General features: G+C 43.0%; 1 protein-coding gene across 1 annotated transcript in view; it reads left to right on the top strand.

Annotated features, from left to right (window-relative positions):
- Positions 1-2,227: 2,227 nt before the first annotated feature.
- The window catches only part of LOC124118124 (G-protein coupled receptor dmsr-1-like), a 65,383-nt gene continuing 43,115 nt past the window's right edge, over positions 2,228-24,495 (top strand). Inside the window, exon 1 of the mRNA XM_046480212.2 lies at positions 2,228-3,003. The gene's annotated coding sequence lies outside the window, so the exon portion shown is untranslated. The remainder of the gene's footprint in view (positions 3,004-24,495) is intronic.

Here is a 24,495-nt window from a genome sequence, read left to right as displayed (position 1 = left end):
CACACAGTGTACTTTAAACATCTGTGTGACTCACAAAGGTCGGACCCGTAAAGATCCGGGATAAAATAGGTCTTCAGCAACCCATGCTTGCCGTAAGAGGCGACTATGCTTGTCGTAAGAGGCGACTAACGGGATCGGGTGGTCAGACTCGCTTACTTGGTTGATGCATATCATCGAATCCCAATTGCGTGGATCGATGGTCATGATGTCAATCACTGGACTGTCTGGTTCAATCGTGGGGGCATGACAGATTATAGATCGAGTCACCGCAAACGTTCAGGTTTTGACGTGACACCCCTGTCGTCTGTCTTGGTTGTTTGCACCCTAACCATGCAGCGCCAACTTGTTCTGTTGATTGTCATGTTAAGCCTTGACCTTTATATCTTATCCATCCAAGACCATCACTTGTAAACTTCTTTGTAGATCTGTAATCATCACCTACCTGTTTTGAGAGTATATTATAAATAGAAGGTAGACTCGTCCGGAATCCGGGGTAGAAAAGGTCTTCAGCAACCCATGCTTGTCGTAAAAGGTGACTATGCTTGTCGTAACAGGTGACTATGCTTGTCGTAAAAGGTGACTATGCTTGTCGTAAAAGGTGACTATGCTTGTCGTAAGAGGCGACTAATGGGTCAGACTCGCTTACTCGTAAAAGGCGACTAACGGGATCGGGTGGTCAGGCTCGCTGACTTGGTTGATGCATGTCATCCATCCCAATTGCGTGGATCGATGCGCATTATATCAATCACTGGATTGTCTGGTCCAGACTCGATTTTTTCCAGACCGCCGTCATGTAGCTGGAATATCGCTGAGTCTATGATCAATTTTAATTTGTTACACTTGACATCGTCTACTCCACGAAACTAAAATTCATTGACATTGCCTTATAGATTGCCACTTGTGTCGTTTCATAAGGGGCGGTAAGGTAGCCTATTAGTTAAAGCGTTCGCTCGTCACGCCGAAGACCCGGGTTCGATTCCCGACATGGGTACAATGTGTGAAGCCCATTTCTGGTGTCCCCCGCCGTGATATTGCTGGAATATTCCTAAAAGTGGCGTAAAACTATACTCACTCACTCACTCACTCGTTTCATAAGAAAATCCTACATCATATATATTTCATATCACATACATTTGTAACTTTATAAGGTGTAATGATTCTGGCTTACATGTCTTTGGTACTCATTTCAAGACAAACATGTCAATCAAGCGTTCCAATTACCGCAAGTGTGCGGACACTATCATAGTTTGTGGTATGTATACATTGGGTTAAATAATTAAGTAGTTGATGTCGTATTTGTGATAAATTGTGTTTTCCTTTCGCTGGATGTTGTGTCGATTATGGGTCAGCTGCGAGGAGTGAGTGAGTGAGTTGGGTTTAACGTCGCTTTTAACAGTATTACACTTATATCACGGCGTGTCAGCTTAATGTGGGAGGAAAGCTCGAAGTGATGCAGGTCTAAGACGTTTACCACTTCGGTGAAACCCAAGAGCACGGGTATGGTGCTGACAAACCTTGAAACATAATCGGGGCGAACCGGGATTCGAACCCACAATCATAGGTTTCTAGCGTGCCCGAGGGACGCAACTCTGCAGAGCGAATCGCGGCGCCTTAGACGACTGGGCCACCCGTACAGAATACAGATGGGCGATGGTACTTTGAGACAAAACACGCTTTTAATATGATTTTGTAAAGTGCCTATTGTTTAAAGCTTACTAAAGTTTTAAAACAGCGACAAACCAGAGAAAACTGATGCCACTTTGCGAAAACCGAATCTTACATGTTCAGGTCGGTTGGAAAAATTATCCCGCATCATCAGCATTCCTTGTTGAGTTTCGTCAATAGATCGAACGCGGCCGCCAAACAACATACTGTTTACGTAAACATATTCCGAGGAACGTTTTTGCGTCAATATTAGGTTTGCTATAGAGCAACTGCCTGTTGTCGGCGTGTAGAGTTGAGGAAACAGGAAACATCTTTTCAAGAAGTGACGGCACGACCCATCCCCGCACCATGGTGCGATGGACAGCCTGGTTCATGCAGTCAATCTAATAGATACATCTGTCCATGAATGCTTCTCGTTATAAGGATCGATGCAAAATCATTCCATCTTTTTGGACTAAACTGCCGAATCGTGCTTCGTGGTTGGTCCGCTTATAATGGCCCGCCTTGTGAGATCTTCCCGAGTGTCAATCAAAGTGCGCCCTTTTCTTCCAGGAACATCCTGATCAATGGGGATGCTGCGTTAGAGAAGCGAGGATGTGAAGGCGTGACTCTCCCAACGACATAAGAGGGAGGACTGGCGAGGTGTTGGTGATCACCAAGTCTATCAAGTAATTAGCTTATTGCCGAGATTAATACGTCATCTTGGGAAACCACCCCGCTTGTGGCGGTGACTTGGAGTTTAATGATACTGAAAACGAGGCAGTTACGGGCAGGAGATGTCCTGAGTTGAGCTTACGAATTGGACAGTGTTGCATTGTGCCTTAATGGTAAACAGTTTCATGTTTCCTACCCTAGTTGCGAATCCTGATGAAAATATTACAACATTCCAAAACACAGCCATGCACTAGACAGTGAACAGGTCAAGCAATACAACATAGTGAGGTCTGAGGTGTGGAATGGTTGACCAGTGATGGACAGCAGGAGAATAGCCTCCGGGTAGATTGTGGACGTCACAGCACTACAAACTCCACCTTGTGATCTATGTGAACTGTGTTACAACTATTCGTTGGGAACAGTGTATCTTGTACAAACTTCAAATTCAAGAAACACCTGTCCTCTCTGAGTGTCTCTTGCGAGGACACCTGAACTATTAAAGTTCTTCAGGGGAGACATATAACACCAGTTCCAACTGCATGGTTATTGAAATACGGACTTTTAGAAGTAACAATGAATTATAGCACACGCTGGTGGTCGTCTCAGATGCTATCGTTGTGTAGCACCAGTGTTTCATAACCAGGAATCGTTTGGAATCGACCATTCCCTTTGGGAACAACTAAGGTAAGATTCCTTAAGGTAACTGTGATCAGTCTTTGTGTCTGAATAGGACACGGTGCATGAGCCTTTCCGAAGGATAATCATTGTTGTAGATTTAATCGTGTAAGATCGAAAAATAATTGTAATAATTGTTAAGGTCATACAAATATAAAGTTCCCCAATTCAATATTAAATTTTGAAGTAAACCCATGACACATAGGACATTAATTCAGTTTCAACATTCAACGGATTTCATGACATGATATTATGCTTATGCGTGTAGATTTAAGTAGACTTCTTTATAAGCAGTTTTGTAACCGTGGATCTCATCTTATGTAAAAATTCCCAGACTGGCGAGAAATATGGTTCTGTCACTTGGTATTTGAAATTATAGCGTTGACTCACACACAAACCGGACACAATGTTGAATAAGTCCAACATAACGGTACATAAGGGGATGGGTTGCTCTTCACTCTCCGACGTCTCATCAACCAACCTTGCCGCAGCGTCACGTTAACGTCAGTGTGAATAATGTACCATAGATGCTTTAGGGACGACGTCCAACGTTGGATGACACAAGTTGTTAGGACACGCGTATGTCATCCTTGTCAAACAGTTCATTCCTCTACATAAAATCGAATTTTATGGCCACTTGGAAAGGATGTAATGAATATAACATTCGGGTGAAAGGTTCATACTGCGTTTGCCGTCGATGCTTGCTAATCATCTACTTCGAAGTCGAGCGATTATTTATTTATCACAAGGGATAGTCTTAAAGAAATCTCATTTCATCTTTCAACATGAAAGATGTAAAACAATACAGTGATAATTTTCCTCGTAATTCATTTTTTCAACTGGCAAGAACATATGGATTAGTTTACGAACTTTATGTCTTAAAAAGACACGTTACTTACTTTAACAACAGCTGAGTTGATCGTTTCTGATACTTTCGTGACTACGTGTCATATTCACCTTCTGTGTCCGAGCAAACTACACCTCGTTGTGTGCGAATTGAGTACGGATGAGAAAACAATATCTGCACCTTGTCAATGACCCCATAACTATCTTAGCAGCCCATTACGCTATTGATCTAGCGTATTACTGAACCAGCTTCCCGCTACACCACGCTGGGAGCGGGAGTGCTCGTGTTGTCTTAGATGCATCACCAAAACACTAACTGAAGTTCATCTAGTATGTCACACTTGAAATTAGGAAACAATTCTCTGATAAAGTTCAAGCTTTTGACAGTACAGTAAACTACGGTTATAACGAACTCAAAGGTACCACTAAATTTAGTTCGTCATAACCGTAGTTCGTTATAAGCAGATATACAGCATATATACAACAAAAGGCCGGGACTAAAAAATAAGTTCGTTATATCGGTCAGTTCGTTATAAGCATGTTCGTTATAACCGTAGTTTACTGTATCATATTTTCATAAACCTGATAACCCAAACCAAGAATATCTGAGGTCGGTGAGAAATAGATGAGACCATTATCCATAATACTAAATGTATTTCATCTGATCATTGCCGATATGGAATATTCGTTAAAGATATTTCTATTTTATGAAATAATTATTTTAAGATTTAATGAATCAGAAGCGTGTGGCATTGAATCCTGGAGCCACTCATTGTCATTTATTGACTAATGCTCCCGATACAGTCGCAAACGCACATCGACTCTGATGAATATGGAAAGGGTTTTGCTGATTTTCCACTAATGTACATACACGGACTGTCCTCCCATATTAATCTGACACGCCTTATTATGCCAAGGATACAGTTCAAAGCGGTGTTATACCAAACTCATTCACTCACTCAAACAACATCAAATTAAGATGCAGGGTATTTGCAAACCATGCTCTCCCGACACCACGTCAACAGTCCATCTCTCACTCACTCAATCACACACCCACTCACTCACTCACTCACTCGCCCACTCATTCATACTCTTACTCACTCGCTCACTCGCTCACTCACTCACTCACTCACACTCACTCACTCGCTCGCTCACTCAATCACACTCGCTCACACTCGCTCACTCGCTCACCCACTCACTCACTCACACTCACACTCACACTCACATTCACATTCACACTCACACTCACACTCACTCACTCACTCACTCACTCACTCACACTCACATTCACACTCACACTCACACTCACTCTCACACTCACATTCACTCACTCACTCACTCACACTCACATTCACACTCACACTCACACTCACTCACACTCACTCACTCACTCAAAATTAAGATGTATGGAATTTGCAAACCATGAGCTTCCAACACAACGTTAACAATCCATCTCAGTCACTCACTCACTCACGCACACTCACTCACTCAGCGAGTGGGTACCCTAACGGATAAAGTATTGCAGCCCAGTCACAGTGACAGAGATGACAAATATGTCCAAATATGTATCTGGAACGCGGCGATGGGTCCATCTTAAAGTTAAAGAGTTTCGCGAAAATGATATGCATGTATGAACCAGAGGAGAAACATGAAGATTGTATATGTTAGTAGACATCCTTAATGATACAGTCACCAATGGCATTTACTGTCGTCTCTTGAAAACCTGCCATCTTTAAGTGTTCCATAATTCGTCAGTGAAAGTAATTTTCAAGCTGTGACATTTATTTTCGTTTATGTCAAACAACAACGTGTCTGAAAAATGCTGGTCTTTGACGTTTCATTTTGACGCAAGAACACAATTTCAAATCGAAAATATTTTTCAAAATCGTTATCACAGCCAACTCACATCAAGAGCCAACGTTATACAGCTAGAATATTGCTAAGTGCGGCTTTAAACAACAAACAACAAAACTTATGGAGAGACTGTTTAAATTTGAGTTCAGAATGAACTATAAATATCAGCTATCATGGTCGTTTTACGTAAAACCTGTCCTTAAAGTCGACAGCGGCTGAACAGATGCACGTAAACAGAATATAAAATGTAAGGAAATGCATCCTGTTTAATGTTATTGGTTTCCCAACGCCGGAATTCTTGATAATAAGCCACGAATCAGATCAGCGGCGACAAACGTGCAAGTGTTGCCAGGAGTAACGGGTTCCTGGCAATAGAGTTCCACGCCCTCTGTTATTGGTGAGCCTTCTACACGACATCGAATATAACGTGAGAATATAGCGTGAGAACCATAAAATGCATAAAACTTATGTACATTTACTCATTAAGATTGTTATATTGCATACCTTTCAAAAGATAAATTAAAGCTTAAAGTTGTTATAAAATAAAGAAGTAATCTTTAATTGACTTGTAATGCGTTGTGTCCGTGGAAGAATGGTTGCATATTAAAGAGCCGAGGTCTCAAAGCCTTCCTCTTCTTATTACCATTTAAGCTCCGCCACACTTCCGAACATCACTTTAGAAGGAACGAACAGTGATATATTTATATAGCCACCACTAAAAGGAAACAATGTGTGTAATTTGTGGCGGTAATCCCCCCCAAGGTTGTGTAGGTCTAGATGGAGATGCAGGCTGTGATGGTGGGTGATGATCACGCCATTAGCCATCCTCAGCAGCCATATGATCTCTCCAGCTGCAGGAGTGCCCCATCTGCTAGCGGCCTGACCGCCGTTATTGTTTGTGACAGAATTCTCATTAGCTTATCAAGGCTTTGTAGCAGATAATTAGGTTTTCTGTTCACAATCTAATCGTGGTATTGACAGGATTCAGCCTGCGAATGTGAATTTAGCACCGCTCCTGATAGAGGTCAAGCTTTGGATTATGATCTCCCGATATGGCTTTTGCTTGGAAACACGATAAGATGGTCTGTGATGATCTTTGTTTTCTTCATCTTCTCGTTAATTTGTAGCCTCAGATGGGAAGGGTCAAAGGAGATATGACCATTTCTGGTGTCCCCCATTGATGCTGGAATATTGCTAAAAGGGACGTAAAACCATGCTCGTTCCGTCAGCCTCGACTTGCACTGTAGTACGTTGTGAGGCTGTCAGATATAAGTATGGCTGGTATGTTGTTAACGCCGCACTCAGCAATATTCCAGCTATATGACGGCGGTCTGTGAATAATCGAATTTGGACAAGACAATCCAGTGATTAATATCATGAGCATCGATCCACGCAATTGGTATCGATGACATGCATCAACCAAGCCTGACCACCCGATCCCGTTAGTCGCCTTTTACGACAAGCATAGTCACCTTTTACAGCAAGCATGGGTTGCTGAAGACCTATTCCACCCCGGAATCTTCACGGGTCCAGTTATAAGTTAATGATTGAAAAGGCTTACTTGACACAAGAGACAAGGTGAACATATGGCAATTATCATAATAACTTTAGCAACAAGAACTATTTTAGGACGATTTGATGCATACTTATATTACCGTTATTTTCAAAAACACGACGATGGTAGCCAGGTGGTCGCCTATCCGCATACCCTGGTCCGACTCCAATATGTGTCCCCATTGTGAAACTCATGTTTTGTGTGAAGCCATACATATAATTGACGAACTTGCAATTCACATATTAGTTTGTAGGAATGAAGGCAACGCTAGATTCTCCATTTCAAATCATTAATTTGTACGTCCAGGCTGTCCATTGGGAACCATATTTATATTGTACGATATTCCTCAACTTACGTGGTCTCGTCATGTCAACACTGTGTATTATTTTGAAGCAAAGCGTTATGTTGAATTACCAATGTGGCTGGTGTAATTATCCATGCGGCTGGTGTAATTGCCCATGCGGCTGGTGTAATTACCCATGTGGCTGGTGTAATTACCATATGGCTGGTGTAATTCCCTATGTGGCTGGTGTAATTACCCATGTGGCTGGTGTAATTACCCATGTGGCTGGTGAAATTACCAATGTGGCTGGTGTAATTACCCATGCGGCTGGTGTAATTGCCCATGCGGCTGGTGTAATTACCCATGTGGCTGGTGTAATTACCATATGGCTGGTGTAATTCCCTATGTGGCTGGTGTAATTACCCATGTGGCTGGTGTAATTACCCATGTGGCTGGTGTAATTACCCGTGCGTCTGTCGCCCCCTCAGACCGTTTTTATTACATCAGGTGAACGAAATTCCAAATGTTGAATGTCAACAGGCTAATAAAGTGACTATAGGGGTTTGCTGTAGACGCGATTATTTCAGCATCTACACACCATATATGGCAGGGTGACCATAGTGAACCAATCATTACCTATCACAGCGATCCCTTTATACTGATAACACCTCGATATTCCGTACAGTGTGTCATGTGTCAAACCAACATGGGTTAGATCATGTCAAATTAAGGACTTGATGAAACCAAACCGAATATTTTTCTTGTAAATCGTTTAGAATGGAGGAGATAATGTCACTATTCATTAAATGTGTGTAAAGTTAGCGTGTGGATTGTGTAATTATCCATGTGGCTGTGTAATTACCCATATGGGTGGTGTAATTACCCATGTGGCTGGTGTAATTACCCACATCGCTGGTGTAATTACCCGTGTGGCTTGTGTAATGACCCATGTGGCTGGTGTAATGTCCCATATGGCTAGTGTAATTATCCATGTGGCTGGTGTAATTACCCATGTGGCTGGTGTAATTATCCATGTGGCTGGAGTAACTACCAATGTGGGTGGTTTAATTACCCATGTCCCTGGAGTAATTACCCATGTGGCTGGTGTAATTACACATGTGGCTGGTGTAATTATCCATGTGGCTTGAGTAATTACCCATTTGGCTAGTGTAATTCCCCATATGGCTGGTATTATTACCCATGTGGCTGGAGTAATTACCCATGTTGCTGGTGTAATTATCCATGTGGCTGGTGTAATTACCCATGTGGCTGGTGTAATTACCATATGGCTGGTGTAATTACCCATGTGGCTGGTGTAATTACCCATGTGGCTGGTGTAATTACCCGTGCGTCTGTCGCCCCCTCAGACCGTTTTTATTACATCAGGTGAACGAAATTCCAAATGTTGAATGTCAACAGGCTAATAAATCGACTATAGGGGTTTGCTGTAGACGCGATTATTTCAGCAACTACACACCATATATGGCAGGGTGACATAGTGAACTAATCACTACCTGCGGCGGCGATACAGCGATCCCTTTATACTGATAACACCTCGATATTCCGTACAGTGTGTCATATGTCACACCAACATGAGTTAGATCATGTCAAATTAAGGACTTGATGAAACCAAACCCAATAGTTGTAAATCGTTTAAAATGGACGAGATAATGTCACTATTCATTAAATGTGTGTACAGTTAGTGTCTTGATATTGGGTTAAGCGATGCAGTGTCCGAGTACAGATTTATTTGCACGATTTAAGAGGCCAGGTTCTACTTTCCAAGTAATTAAGTTGAAGGTCTACTATGCCCTGTAGAAGGTATTGGATCAGGTACATTTACAGACGGGCTAAATGTGAGCGCTTTAGGGGCAATAATACTGACATGAATCTCAACACGAGCTACCAGTGCCCGCATGACACACTGCTGTAACAAATGATACAGAGACCGCCTTCAGGGTCTAGTGGATAGAGCGTCTGCCCGATGAACGGCGGTCGTTATAAGTTAATACTTGTTACCATGCCTCACACTCGACATTAAGGGGATACAAATAGGATTGTTTGGCTCGGAGTAAGAGTGGGATAACCATTTTAAAACTGACATCGTATCTCACTGGGCTAGTACTATTAAACCGGCATTAATCAGAGCTAAAACAAGAAGCCACACATACACACAAACACACATGTACACTGTCTAACTGCTTACCGTGTGCCACTAAGCATCCGTCATTCCTCTGTCTGACATCTTGCCGTGCAACACCAAACATCCGTCATCCATCTGTCTAACATCTTGCCGTGCATCACCAAGCATCCGTCATCCATCTGTCTAACATCGTGCCGTGTATCACCAAGCATCCGTCATCCATCTGTCTGACATCTTGCCGTGCATCACCAAGCATCTGTCATTCATCTGTCTGACATCTTGCCGTGCATCACAAAGCATCCGTCATCCATCTGTCTAACATCTTGTCGTGCATTACCAAGCACCCGTCATCCATCTGTCTGACATCTTGCCGTGCATCACCAAGCATCCGTCATCCATCTGTCAAACATCTTGCCGTGCATCACCAAGCAACCGTCATGCATCTGTCTAAAATCTTGCCGTGTATCACCAAGCATCCATCATCCATCTGTCTAACATCTTGCCGTGCATCACCAAGCATCCGTCATCCATCTGTCAAACATCTTGCCGTGCATCACCAAGCAACCGTCATCCATCTGTCTAACATCTTGCCGTGCATCACCAAGCATCCGTCATCCATCTGTCAAACATCTTGCCGTGCATCACCAAGCATCTGTCATTCATCTGTCTGACATTTTGCCGTGCATCACCAAGCATCCGTCATCCATCTGTCAAACATCTTGCCGTGCATCACCAAGCATCTGTCATTCATCTGTCTGACATCTTGCCGTGCATCACCAAGCATCCGTCATCCATCTGTCTAACATCTTGTCGTGCATCACCAAGCAACCGTCATCCATCTGTCTAACATCTTGCCGTGTATCACCAAGCATCCGTCATCCATCTGTCTAACATCTTGCCGTGCATCACCAAGCATCCGTCATCCATCTGTCTAACATCTTGCCGTGTATCACCAAGCATCCATCATCCATCTGTCTAACATCTTGCTGTGTAGTCACCAAGCATCCGTCATCCATCTGTCTAACATCTTGCCGTGCATCACCAAGCATCCGTCATCCATCTGTCTGACATCTTGCCGTGTAGTCACCAAGCATCCGTCATCCATCTGTCTAACATCTTGCCGTGCATCACCAAGCAACCGTCATCCATCTGCCTAACATCTTGCCGTGTATCATGACCAAGGATCCGTCATGCATCTGTCTAACATCTTGCCGTGCATCACCAGGCATCCGTCATCAATCTGTCTAACATCTTGCCGTGCATCACCAAGCAACCGTCATGCATCTGTCTAACATCTTGCCGTGCATCACCAAGCAACCGTCATTCATCGTGACTAACATCTTGCCGTGCATCACCAGGCATCCGTCATCCATCTGTCTAACATCTTGCCGTGCATCACCAAGCATCCGTCATCAATCTGTCTAACATCTTGCCGTGCATCACCAAGCAACCGTCATGCATCTGTCTAACATCTTGCCGTGCATCACCAGGCATCCGTCATCAATCTGTCTAACATCTTGCCGTGCATCACCAAGCAACCGTCATACATCGTGACTAACATCTTGCCGTGCATCACCAAGCATCCGTCATCCATCTATCTAACATCTTGTCGTGCATCACCAGGCATCCGTCATCCATCTGTCTAACATCTTGCCGTGTATCACCAAGCATCCGTCATCCATCTGTCTAACATCTTGCCGTGCATCACCAAGCATCCGTCATCCATCTGTCTGACATCTTGCCGTGTAGTCACCAAGCATCCGTCATCCATCTGTCTAACATCTTGCCGTGCATCACCAAGCAACCGTCATCCATCTGCCTAACATCTTGCCGTGTATCATGACCAAGGATCCGTCATGCATCTGTCTAACATCTTGCCGTGCATCACCAGGCATCCGTCATCAATCTGTCTAACATCTTGCCGTGCATCACCAAGCAACCGTCATGCATCTGTCTAACATCTTGCCGTGCATCACCAAGCAACCGTCATTCATCGTGACTTACATCTTGCCGTGCATCACCAGGCATCCGTCATCCATCTGTCTAACATCTTGCCGTACATCACCAAGCATCCGTCATCAATCTGTCTAACATCTTGCCGTGCATCACCAAGCAACCGTCATGCATCTGTCTAACATCTTGCCGTGCATCACCAGGCATCCGTCATCAATCTGTCTAACATCTTGCCGTGCATCACCAAGCAACCGTCATTCATCGTGACTAACATCTTGCCGTGCATCACCAAGCATCCGTCATCCATTTGTCTAACATCTTGTCGTGCATCACCAAGCATCCGTCATCCATCTGTCTAACATCTTGCCGTGTATCACCAAGCATCCGTCATCCATCTGTCTAACATCTTGCCGTGCATCACCAAGCATCCGTCATCCATCTGTCTAACATCTTGCCGTGTATCACCAAGCATCCATCATCCATCTGTCTAACTTCTTGCTGTGTAGTCACAAAGCATCCGTCATCCATCTGTCTAACATCTTGCCGTGCATCACCAAGCATCCGTCATCCATCTGTCTGACATCTTGCCGTGCATCACCAAGCAACCGTCATCCATCTGCCTAACATCTTGCCGTGTATCATGACCAAGGATCCGTCATGCATCTGTCTAACATCTTGCCGTGCATCACCAGGCATCCGTCATCAATCTGTCTAACATCTTGCCGTGCATCACCAAGCAACCGTCATGCATCTGTCTAACATCTTGCCGTGCATCACCAAGCAACCGTCATTCATCGTGACTAACATCTTGCCGTGCATCACCAGGCATCCGTCATCCATCTGTCTAACATCTTGCCGTGCATCACCAAGCATCCGTCATCAATCTGTCTAACATCTTGCCGTGCATCACCAAGCAACCGTCATGCATCTGTCTAACATCTTGCCGTGCATCACCAGGCATCCGTCATCAATCTGTCTAACATCTTGCCGTGCATCACCAAGCAACCGTCATTCATCGTGACTAACATCTTGCCGTGCATCACCAGGCATCCGTCATCCATCTGTTTAACATTTTGTCGTGCATCACAAAGCATCCGTCATGCATCTAACATCTTGCCGTGTATCACCAAGCATCCGTCATCCATCTGTCTGACATCTTGCCGTGCATCACCAAGCATCTGTCATCAATCTGTCTAACATCTTGCCGTGTATCACCAAGCATCCGTCATGCATCTGCCTAACATCTTGCCGTGCATCACCAAGCATCTGTCTTTCATCTGTCTGACCTCTTGCCGTGCATCACCAAGCATCCGTCATCCATCTGTCTAACATCTTGCCGTGCACCACGAAGCATCCGTCATCCATCTGTCTGACATCGTGCCGTGTATCACCAAGCATCCGTCATCCATCTGCCTAACATCTTGCCGTGCCTCACCAAGCAACCGTCATCCACCTGCCTAACATCTTGCCGTGCATCACCAAGCATCCGTCATCCATCTGTCTAACATCTTGCCGTGCATCACCATGGATCCGTCATGCATCTGTCAGGGACCACAGCTTGTCCTGGTCAGAAATCCTGTATGAATAATAGGTTTTGTCCGCCAAAGTTCAGCTACTTCTGAAACCACTAGTCTCAGAGCCCCTTTGCGACCTGGCCCTAATGCGTTTTGCGAAATTGATCCGTGCCTACCACTTTCTAAAACAACGTCATATGCAACCTTAGTGTACTCGAAACAACAAGGGCATTTAGTGTTGATAATATTTCCAATAATGACAGTTTTTCCCTTAGCTGCCTGTTAAACCAACTTTTATTGATTCAGTGCTCTTTCACGATGTTGCTTGCTCACAGATAGGGTACTAATTGAAGTGTACACCACTGAAGAGAGTTTGCGCATGTGTTATCTATTTTCTCGGTTCCAGACAGACATGGTATTGGTTTAAAGAGAATTGTATGGGAACCAATGTATGGAGACAAAATCTTGTGTCGGAAATCCATTAATTCGCGAGACTGTTCGTACAGTAAGGTATAAACACAATGTAGGTGTCACTGTTTTCTCACGGGCTGTAGGGGGCACGGGTGGCCCAGTCGTCCAAGGCGCCGCGATTCGCTGTGCAGAGTTGCGTCACTTGGGCACGCCAGAAACCTATGATTGTGGGTTCGAATCCCGGTTCGCCCCGATTATGTTTCTAGGTTTGTCAGCACCATACCCGTGCTCGTGGGTTTCACCGAAGTGGTAAACGTCTGAGACCTGCATCACTTCGGGCTTTCCTCCCACATTAAGCTGACACGCCGTGATATAACGGGAATACTGTTAAAAGCGGCGTTAAACCAAACTCACTCACTCACACGGGCTGTACTTGTCTTAAAAATTAATGTTCTTTCATCAACAGGAAACACGTTTTCGGCAGTCTGGTTACAACCACACCTTTACGGTATTTAAGTACACGGGTCTTATTAAACCCGGCCGAATATTAAGACAGTGTTGGTCTTTGATAGGTACGCTTCACATAACCGTCTTTACATAAATTAATTTTCAAAAGTAGTTCGAGCAAGCAAAAGCGAACAAATCTCTCCACAATCATAATAATAAAGCGATAAAATCCTTTCCATAATCTCTTCTAAAAGCAAAGTCCATCCAAAGATTCCGACTTCATCATACAAGCGTGTTTAGAGATCACTATCAAATAGTGATGAAACCAGGTGTTCGCGAAATCTCTGCGAAAACCATTGATTTCAAGGGAAGCGTCCAAATTAACGCGGTATCATTAAAATAGGGTATTTTTTAGAATTGTTCATGGTGATATAGTATATGTTAATATCATTACTCTCCATTATTGGTTTCTTAAGTAAAAGACCGCCTCCCTGGTCTATTGGTAGAGCGTCCGCCCGGTCGCGTCATACCAAAAACTGTTAAAAGATGGTACTTGTTGTGACCCTGTCTGGCGCTCGGCATTAAGGGGCTACAACAAGGACTGGTCGGCTCGGAGTCAGTATACTGTGTCTGAGTGGGTATTCATGTGGCACGGTATCTCAGTGGGCTAGCAGTATAAAATCGCTTATACTCACCTCTTCAGTGAGATGGCATATTCATTTGGTATTTGAAAATGTCATTTGTCTTCTTCACAGACAAAATTGTCGTCATTAAAGGATGATAGTTCAAAGCGATTTTGTAATACAACGGAATATAGGAACTTCGTGAATGATGTGTATAGCGGTATCCCGCTAGGGACGCACGGACGCGTGCAACAAAATTCAAAGGTTTATTCTGATGAATGTCAAATACAAGAGCCATGGCACATCACACAACAAACATAGTTGCTCGAAGACACATCGTAAACTCCGTGAACACCATGGTTCCTCTTCATTTCCATCGTAACAGAAACATGGCAGTTTTCCAATTTGCCATTATCACAACAAATCATCAACAATGTTTTTTCCTACTAAGGGAGATAATTCTATAAACACTTGTTCTGTGCAAACCACTAAGAATATCTCGTTACACCCCTTCCTCCGACCGCTACAACGCGTTCTTTGTTGCCTTGGAAAAAATCAAATCACGAAATGACATTTAAGGTCATAACAACCAAGATCTTCTTTAACGTCAAACTTCTATATTACTATTCAAACTTAACATCTAACAGTTAAAATCTCATTCTTATTTTTCAAATGTAACTTGTAATGTACGAGAATACTATATAAAACGTAAAAGTCAATGAAGTTAGCAAAATTTACAAATACAGTAAACTACGGTTATAACAAACACGCTTATAACGAACTGACTGATATAACGAACTAACTTTTTAGTCCCGACTATTTGCTGTACAGTAGTCTATAGTATATATGCTTATAACGACTTACGGTAATAACGAACTAAAATTAGTAGTCCCTTTGAGTTCGTTATAACCGTAGTTTACTGTAGATAGGTTAGAGGTTTCTTATAATAATATACAATTTACATCATGGCATTGTACATCTGAGACCTAATCAATGATCGTAATAAGGTGAGTGAGTGAGTTGGGTTTAATGCCGCTTTTAACGGTATCACAGTTATATCACGGCGTGTCAGCTTAAAGTGGGAGGAAAGCCCGAAGTGATGCAGGTCTCGGACGTTTACCACTTCGGTGAAACCCACGAGCACGGGTATGGTGCTGACAAACCTAGAAACATAATTGGGGCGAACCGGGATTCGAACCCACAATCATAGGTGTCTGGCGTGCCAAAGGGACGCAACTCTGCACAGCGAATCGCTGGATAAGGCATTCAGATGAGATTGCATGAAACGTTGGTATCACGTGACGGCATTACTTTCAAGCCGTGAAGAGTAAATGTCACACGTGCTTTTTAACATGCGACTTTTAACGAAACATGTATTAGTGTTTCCTTGCAGATTCTTTGTTTGGTTGCTTGAGCGTCAAGATATGTAATATTCAAACATTTTGGAACAAAACAAATGGAAACTTGCAAGCCGTATGGAAATATTTCGGAACAATGCTCGAGATTTGATTGAGTTCTTTTTTAATTTCTACTCTATTTAATGAATGAATGAGTGGGGTTTAGCCCGTGTGAGTGAGTGAGTTTGGTTTAACGCCGCTTTTAACAGTATTCCAGTTATATCACGGCGTGTCAGCTTAATGTGGGAGGAAAGCCCGAAGTGATGCAGGTCTCAAACGTTTACCACTTCGGTGAAACCCACGAGCACGGGTATGGTGCTGACAAACCTAGAAACATAATCGGGGCGAACCGGGATTCGAACCCATAATCATAGGTTTCTGGGTTCCCAAGGGACGCAACTCTGCACAGCGAATCGCGGAGCCTTAGACGACTGGGCCACCCGTGCCCCCTCTATTTAATGATGGACAGGAGTAGAGAATATATATAAAGGTGTGATTTTCTTTTCCCAGGAATAAAACCATTGCCAAGAGTCAGAGACTATATCGACACAATGTTTATGTCTGCATTGAAGAAAATACTACAATTATCTTAAGTAATACATGTTCAGTAACCAATAGATTCTTTTGGACAAATATATTTCCCCCCTAGTTTTCGCTGCGTCACTGTTCTTTCTAGTTCACGCCATTTCCGGCTGTGACATCCCAGAACCTGCCTGAGGTCATTCACGGTGCCGTGTGAATGGCACAGACCACTAAGCATCTTCTGGTACTGCGGGATGTCTTGCAATGAGATTAGGAGTTACTTACGTCTTCATCCAAGGAGGAGGTGACCTCTTTGGTATATTAGACGAGGCCGTGATGGGGATGAAACATGAAACATGAAACATATGTCAGGCCCATTGGCCCTTATGTTCAAGTCCCAGTTATGCTGAAGCTTCACTTGAATATTACCTGTTCGGTGTTGTAATCATTAATGATGATATATCAGCAAGAGTGGCTGATCCAAGTTGCGTGAGTGAGTGAGTGAGTTAGTATAACGCCCCTTTGAGCGGTGTTTTTAAGCATGTCACGACGTTTTCACCGAATTGGGTTCGAAAGCTGAAAGTAACACACAATATGGACGTTTATTACAACCCATGATCACCTCGTGAAAGAATTGAGATTTTCTACATCTGGCATAATCATGACTGATATGGACATACCTGGACTTCTTCTAGTCATCTCTCTAACTAATGGTATGCAATCTGACCGCCTCCGTGGTCTAGTGGTAGATCGTCCGCCCGGAGAGCCGAAGGTCCGGGGTTCGATCCCCGGCCGCGTCATACCAAAAGACGTTAAAAGATGGTACTTGTTGTTACCCTGTCTGGCGCTCGGCATTAAGGGGCTAAAACAAGGACTGGCCGGCTCGGAGTCAGTATACTGTGTCTGAGTGGGGTATTCATGTTAAACTGCGGCATGGTATCTCAGTGAGCTAGCACTATAAATCGGCATCAGTCCGGACTAGTACAAGCAGCCACACAAACGCACACACGTACATGCACGTCGCTATATAAGTGCAATAATCTTGGACGCGACCCCGTTTCACCTCACCTGGTATGCAATCTCTAATTGACTCTATGACACAAATGGCGGCTCGTGTATAACCTAAAAGAAAGCTGCTCCATAACATTCAATAAGAAACAAACCAGACGCTTAAAACCAATATTCAAACGTGGACAAACTATTGTAAAATATGGACAAAAAACAAAATATGCAGGAGTTTTGTTCATATCAACTTGAGCCTGGGACGAAGCTTCAATATTCATGAACTCTCTGTATACTTCTGGACTTCACGTAAATGGTCTTTATCCTATTGCAAGCACTAAACTATGGACCGTGTGGTAGTCCCAAGTGATCTTTATGGATGTGAACTATGTCCCAACCTCTCGAATTCAGACTACCCTATAATCTGGAACGAGTCCAAAGAGCTTTAATTTGCTAGACGTGTTCAAGTTTTACCAAAGAGATCTCCTAATTCAACCACAACTTGGACACTTGGTCTATGGTCAATGCAGACCTACATTGATAAATGGAATTTGTTGTTTTCCGGACGATTATGTAGACAGGAAACAAAATTCATATCAAAGAAAATATTTTTATGGAAACTTGGTAAATATTTTGCAAGTTTAAGAAACTCACCAGGCGACTTTGTCTCAGAACTGTTTCACATCATTCATAAATAGAAACGAAACGATGGGATGAAAACCTGTGTTACGTGGAGAATTCATTGACAAATACCAGTGAAGTAAGACGGTAATACAGACGTTGTCATCTTACGGAAGCCATATGTGAGTGAGTGAGTGAGTGAGTTGGATTAAACGCCGCTTTTAACAGTATTCCAGTTATATCACTGCGTGTCAGCTTAATGTGGGAGGAAAGCCCGAAGTGATGCAGGTCTAAGACGTTTACCACTTCGGTGAAACACGAGAGCACTGGTAAGGTGCTGACAAACCTAGAAACATAATCGGGGCGAATCGGGATTCGAACCCACAATCATAGGTTTCTGGCGTGCCCAAGGGACGCAACTCTGCACAGCGAATCGCGGCGCCTTAGACGACTGGGCCACCCGTGCCCCTGGAAGCCATGTGTATCGCTCTACTCCTACTACTGCGAAGATCCGGGGTAGAATAGGTCTTCAGCAACCTATGCTTGCTGTAAGAGGCGACTATGCTTGTCGTAGGAGGCGACTAACGGGATCGGGTGGTCAGGCTCGCTGACTTGGTAGATGCATGTCATCGATCTCAACTACGTTGATCGATGTCATGATGTCAATCACTGGATTGTCTGGTCAAGACTCGATTATTTTACAGACCGCCGTCATATAGCTTGAATAATGCTGATTGGATGCTATTTGATGAGTGAGATGTAAAACTAGGAATTTTTAAGAAACGACTCAAAACAGGCCAACTATGAATGCTCAATGTGAAACTGCATCAATATTCGTAAGAATACACCATACCGTTTTGATTGATATTTCTGGAACCCTTTTTTGAAACGCCTCTGAATTAATTCCATCCTTTTAAAAGATGGTGTGTCATCTTCGCATGTCGAAGTCTGACGCGACAAATGTCATTATGATATGGCGCCAGATGAATAACATCTCAAGGAAACTCATTGAAGAGCAAATTGCACGTTTGTATTCATCAGACGTCTTCTGGAAAATATCATTGTTACGTTACCGGAACAACTCGCTTTTCATTATTTCATTACACACTCTCTCCAGCAACTTGAAGCTGAAAACAGCCATTCGGTATTGTATGACGGTGCGTTTCATAATTACTTCCCACCATTCTGATGTTAGTTTTTGTATTCGTCAAACTGTGTGGGCAGAACATGCTTGTCCTAGTGGGATAAAATGCTAGTTTTTAACTTCATATCGCATATGTGTCAATACCACAGGACATGATCCAATACCACGGGACATGATCCAATACTACAGGACATGATCCAATACCACAGGACATGATCCAGATATTGTTTACTCAGTAAACTTCAGGTGACATTTGCTTTCATTTGACAATTCGTGGGTAGAGTAGGTCTTCAGCATCCCATGCTTGCCGTAAAAGGTGACTATGCTTGTCGTAAGAGGCGACTAACGGGATCGGGTGGTCAGGCTCGCTGACTTGGTTGATGCATGTCATCGATCCCAATTGCGTGGATCGATGCTCATGCTGTCAATCACTGGATTGTCTGGTCCAGACTCGATTATTTACAGACCGCCGCCATATAGCTGGAATATTGCTGAGTGCGGCGTTAAACAACAAATCAACCAACCAAATCATTTGACAAAGTGTCCTGACGCAAATAATCATTAGTTTACACATATTTTATCACATCAACTTCGATATACGCTTACTGGCTTGTTGCGAAGTATTAACGACGTGCATTGAGCAACCCGTTCTTATAAAAACAGACCCGAACAGCTAACGTCGTGACGTCGTTTTACTAGAAGCGTTCGTGAATCACTTGGACTGAAATCTAGTGTTTATTAGGCTGTTTACTGTTTACTAGCAGAGGATACAACCGTCATTTGTTTGTATTGTGGACATAGAGTTTCATGTACACTCTTTCAATCGCAGCTTTATCACTCTATTCCTTTCATCTCATAAACGGTCCTTTTCTGCTGAGAAAAAAATGTAGGATGTAGATTTGAAATTAAAGACACCTGTAGATTCACCACTCGTACCCCAGCAGCAGGCGTGCACATACTGATAGCCACGTCTCTTCAACATCGTTGTGATATTTTGCATGTCACAGGCAGTCGCTTGCTACATGTTATTGAATGTATTAGCGCTGTTTTATGAAAAGACATATCGTACTCAGTGCTTAGGAACTATGAAAAGTTTTATCTTGATATAAGTGCGAATGAAAGATTCTGTCCATTGTGTATCGTACCTTGAGTCGAAATTTAATTATACCATTTTTGGATGATATGTCCATTCTATAATGATATAAGACGTTTATTACCGAAATACTATGTACAAAACCCAACTCTTTTTAAATTCCAAAAACTACTGTCATCACAAAATGCTTACACTGTAAATGTCTTGGCGAAATATATTTTCCTGTCAATGAAAAAAAGATGTAAACAACTCAATATTAATTAATTGTCACTTAGATTGTGCAATGTATAATATTGTATGGCGCTCAATTGAAAAAATCAATGAAATATATATTGTATAATGGGCCGGTGGCCCCTTTACTGCAATAAACTCTCTCTCACTATCGTGCTCAGTAAGGTATTACCGTTATTGTTATGAACATAGGTGTGAGAAACTAGTAACCAAGAATGCTGTAATGTATGATTCAATATACAAGGGTCGCAATTTGTGCCCCTTATACATGCTGGAAATTGGTTCTACGCCCGCGTCGCCTTATTTATGCTTCTAGGATTGTCAGCAGCATCCACGTACCAAGACCTGCATCATATCAGGCTTTCCTCCCACATCAAGCTGAAACGCTGGGATGCAACTGAATCCTGCATCATTTCAGGCTATCTGTGCAGATTTATTCCAGTTGAACAACGATGTTGGCACAGCTGTGTTATACGAGGAACGCAAGGAAGCGACTCTAAATTTGCATCATCGTCCATCTTATACACTTGATGGTATTAGTGGTGTATTTTCTCAAGGCAATGCTATCACGAGTCTTCGAACCAGGTTAATGTCATCACCATCTACATGGAAGGACTTTCTAACTTTATTCCTAATATGGAAATGAAACTGGGTTAAATGCCCCCGAGGGCTGATCGCTCATTCACATTACCGGGGATAGTGTTAACAACACGGATTGGTGAGGGGCCCTTAGAGTTGCCTGTTTCAGAGGCTTAATACACCCAGCAGGCAAATATTCTATGAACGGGAGAATGAACAGAGGGATTTACAAAAAACCGATACTTTCTTGGTCAGTAATTTTGGGAAATCACACATGTGGTCAAGGTCAGAGGCTTGGTGTTAAGTGAGATGTGATGTTATTTTTTTTAGTGGGGTTGTGATATTATTTCGTTGGAGAGTTCGTGATAGATTACAACCGTTTATGCCGCACCACTACGCACCGCACCGCAACGCAACGCAACGAAACGCAACGAAACGCAACGAAACGCAACGCACTGCAACGCAACGCAACGCAACGCAACGCAACGCACCATTCCGGTCTCGGCTCCCTGGAGTTTATGCATTTCAAGTTTGTTTCTGTCCACATTCCCTTCTCGTCCTCCCGGGTACCCAGTCATTGCAGTTGGGTAGTCTGTTGTCCTGTGGAGATAAGACAGGAGTTCAGTTTGAACCCGTGTTTTATCAGCCCCTCATGATCACACTTACATTGATTGAGTGGCGGGTGCTGTCGGTAGAGTCGAACATGCCCACCATTTGGTAGAACACCTGGTTTCATCACTCAGTTTAAGTGTTCAATTCATATAATTTTATTTACTATTTCTTCTTCCAAGCCCTATGTAGTCTGTTTAGGCAGACCGCCTCCGTGATCTAGTGGTAGAGCGTCCGCCTGGAGAGCGGAAGGTCCGGAGTTCGATCCCCGACCGCGTCATACCAAAAGACGTGAAAAGATGGTACCTGTTGTGACCCTGTCTGCCGCTCGGCATTAAGGGGCTAAAACAAGGACTGGTCGGCTCGGGGTCGGTATACTGTGTCTGAGTGGGGTATTCATGTTAAACTGCGGCATGGTATCTCAGTGAGCTAGCACTATAAATCAGTCCGGTCTAGTACAAGCAGCCACACACACACATACGTGCATGCACGTCGCTATATAAGTGCAATAATCTTGGACGCGACGTTAACCCCATTTCACCTCACCTCACCTGTTTAGGCAAATATTCGAGGTTTTAATTTCCTTTTAAATTTCAGTAAGGCAGAACCAAAATTCATAGCATTCTCACGAGTCAAGGATTCAAGGGGTCAAGGGGTCGATAGGGTCATAAGGTAGCCTTGTGGTTAAAGTGTTCGCTCGTCACGCCGAAGCCCCGCTACAAAGTTCTAATCCCATTTCTGGTGCCTCCGCCATGTTATTGCTGCTTAAAGCGGCGTAAAACCCTCCTCCGTCACTTCGTCACGAGTCACGCATCCGACTACTCCACGCTGTCACCATTTCAGGACAACGTGTCAACATGATGTCTCTCTTTCCCTCAACGAAATCCTGCGCACCCCAACCGTTCGGAGACATATAAACCCCCATGGTGTTTTACTTCACTTTAAACCGCACATCGACGTCCTAATGCGCGTATCAACTGAGATGGCTGCAGCAAATGGAACGGGTCCTTCATATCACGTTAATTGCCTCAATGGGACAGCGCCGTGTGATTCAGCACATCCTTTAAATACAGCCGTATATCGCCTGTCAGCTAAATCAGCAATTACCCAGTCAAGTTTCATTTACAACGAGACACAGATTTCATCCGATCCTTCATTTGCACCGGATGATGCTTGGCAAACCACAGCCAGCCTCCCTTCAACCTACCTCAGCAGCATCAGTATATCATGCGTTCAAAAACGATGCTTATAACGCCAGCCTTCACAACGCTGTCCACAACGCCAGCCTGCTCACAACGCACGACATCGACGGCTTATATTGTCAGTTACCGGTCACCTTTGTAACCAATTATTGATTTCTGTATTAGCCTGTTACTTCATTTACCGCTAGAAAGTTACTAAGTAACACAGTTTTCACTATTTTCTCGCACTTCCAGCCAAAGAGGACGGTATCTCTCGGAACGGCGTTATTCAATAACGTCTGTGGCTTCTTACACAAAGACAATTTTCGTAGGCTCCTTATGGCACAGTCTATCGCTGGTCTAGCAGCTGTAGGAGAAATTCAGCGAACAAAACGGGTTGGGTTATTTTATTATGGAAAGGCAGACATAGTTCATCACTGATTTTCAGGGATCCATTCATATATATTTCACCTCTAGAGTGCATTTTACGTCCAATGGAATCTATTACATCGGATTTGAAAACTTATTCGTTTCACCGATTTACAAAGAATCGAATCCTCAGGAGGTTGCCGTTCAATAGACACCCCTCGAATTTGTGTTTCTCATATTTCTGATACGTTCCAGTATACGTTGTAGCCAAGGGAGTGAAATCACTTCATCTGGTGGAGCTTGAATTGAATTAGATATTTAAAAATGAATGGATAAAGGCTTTGATGTTTTCTGATAACAGAAGGAGATAATTTTCAAAGGCTTTAAAGTGCTTTAAATGTCAAGTGTGTTTGTAAGCGACTATCAGGAACCCGAATCAACAAATTATTTTTCAAAGTCGTAAACATAAATTGGACTAAAAGCCTTTGATAAATAATTCACTCTTTTTAAGATGAAACCAATCCAATTCTATATTGACATTATCAGAAACTAATTACAAGAATATTGCTTAAAAAATAATAACATACCTTCAGCAATATTGCTGGACATGGCCTCTTCACTGAGGCCATGTATCATGTATAATGAAGTATTTTAAGTTAATTAGTAACATTGGCCATTGGCCATTAACATTGGAATCTTAAACAACGATTTACTATACTGTTGGTAGACTGCGCGAAGATGCTGAAGATTAGCTAATATCACTTATTAATATCAGTATAATTTACAACTTAAACCAAACTGTAAAAAATATGTTAAGAATGTAAACATATACAAGGCCTGTTCAGGAATTAGTGTCATCCCTTAGCGGTATGCTCATTTGATGATTGTGTTCTTTCTGAAGACGTTTAGGGTACCAACACATGAAATGAGGTGTCGCCCTATAGCCTAAACACAATGGAACATCCCCATAATCCCCAACATGTTTAGAATTTAAACACCTTCAAACATGTTTAGAATTTAAACACCTTCAAACATGTTTAGAATTTAAACACCTTCAAACATGTTTAGAATTTAAACTCCTTCAAACATGTTAAGAATTTAAACACCTCTAAAACATGTTCAGA

Source organism: Haliotis rufescens, unplaced genomic scaffold (genome assembly GCF_023055435.1).
Source record: "Haliotis rufescens isolate VD_foot unplaced genomic scaffold, xgHalRufe1.0.p SCAF_13, whole genome shotgun sequence".
NCBI lineage: Eukaryota > Metazoa > Mollusca > Gastropoda > Lepetellida > Haliotidae > Haliotis > Haliotis rufescens.
The sequence above is the reverse complement of the archived record's forward strand: the minus strand, read 5'-3'. Positions and strand labels throughout refer to the sequence as shown.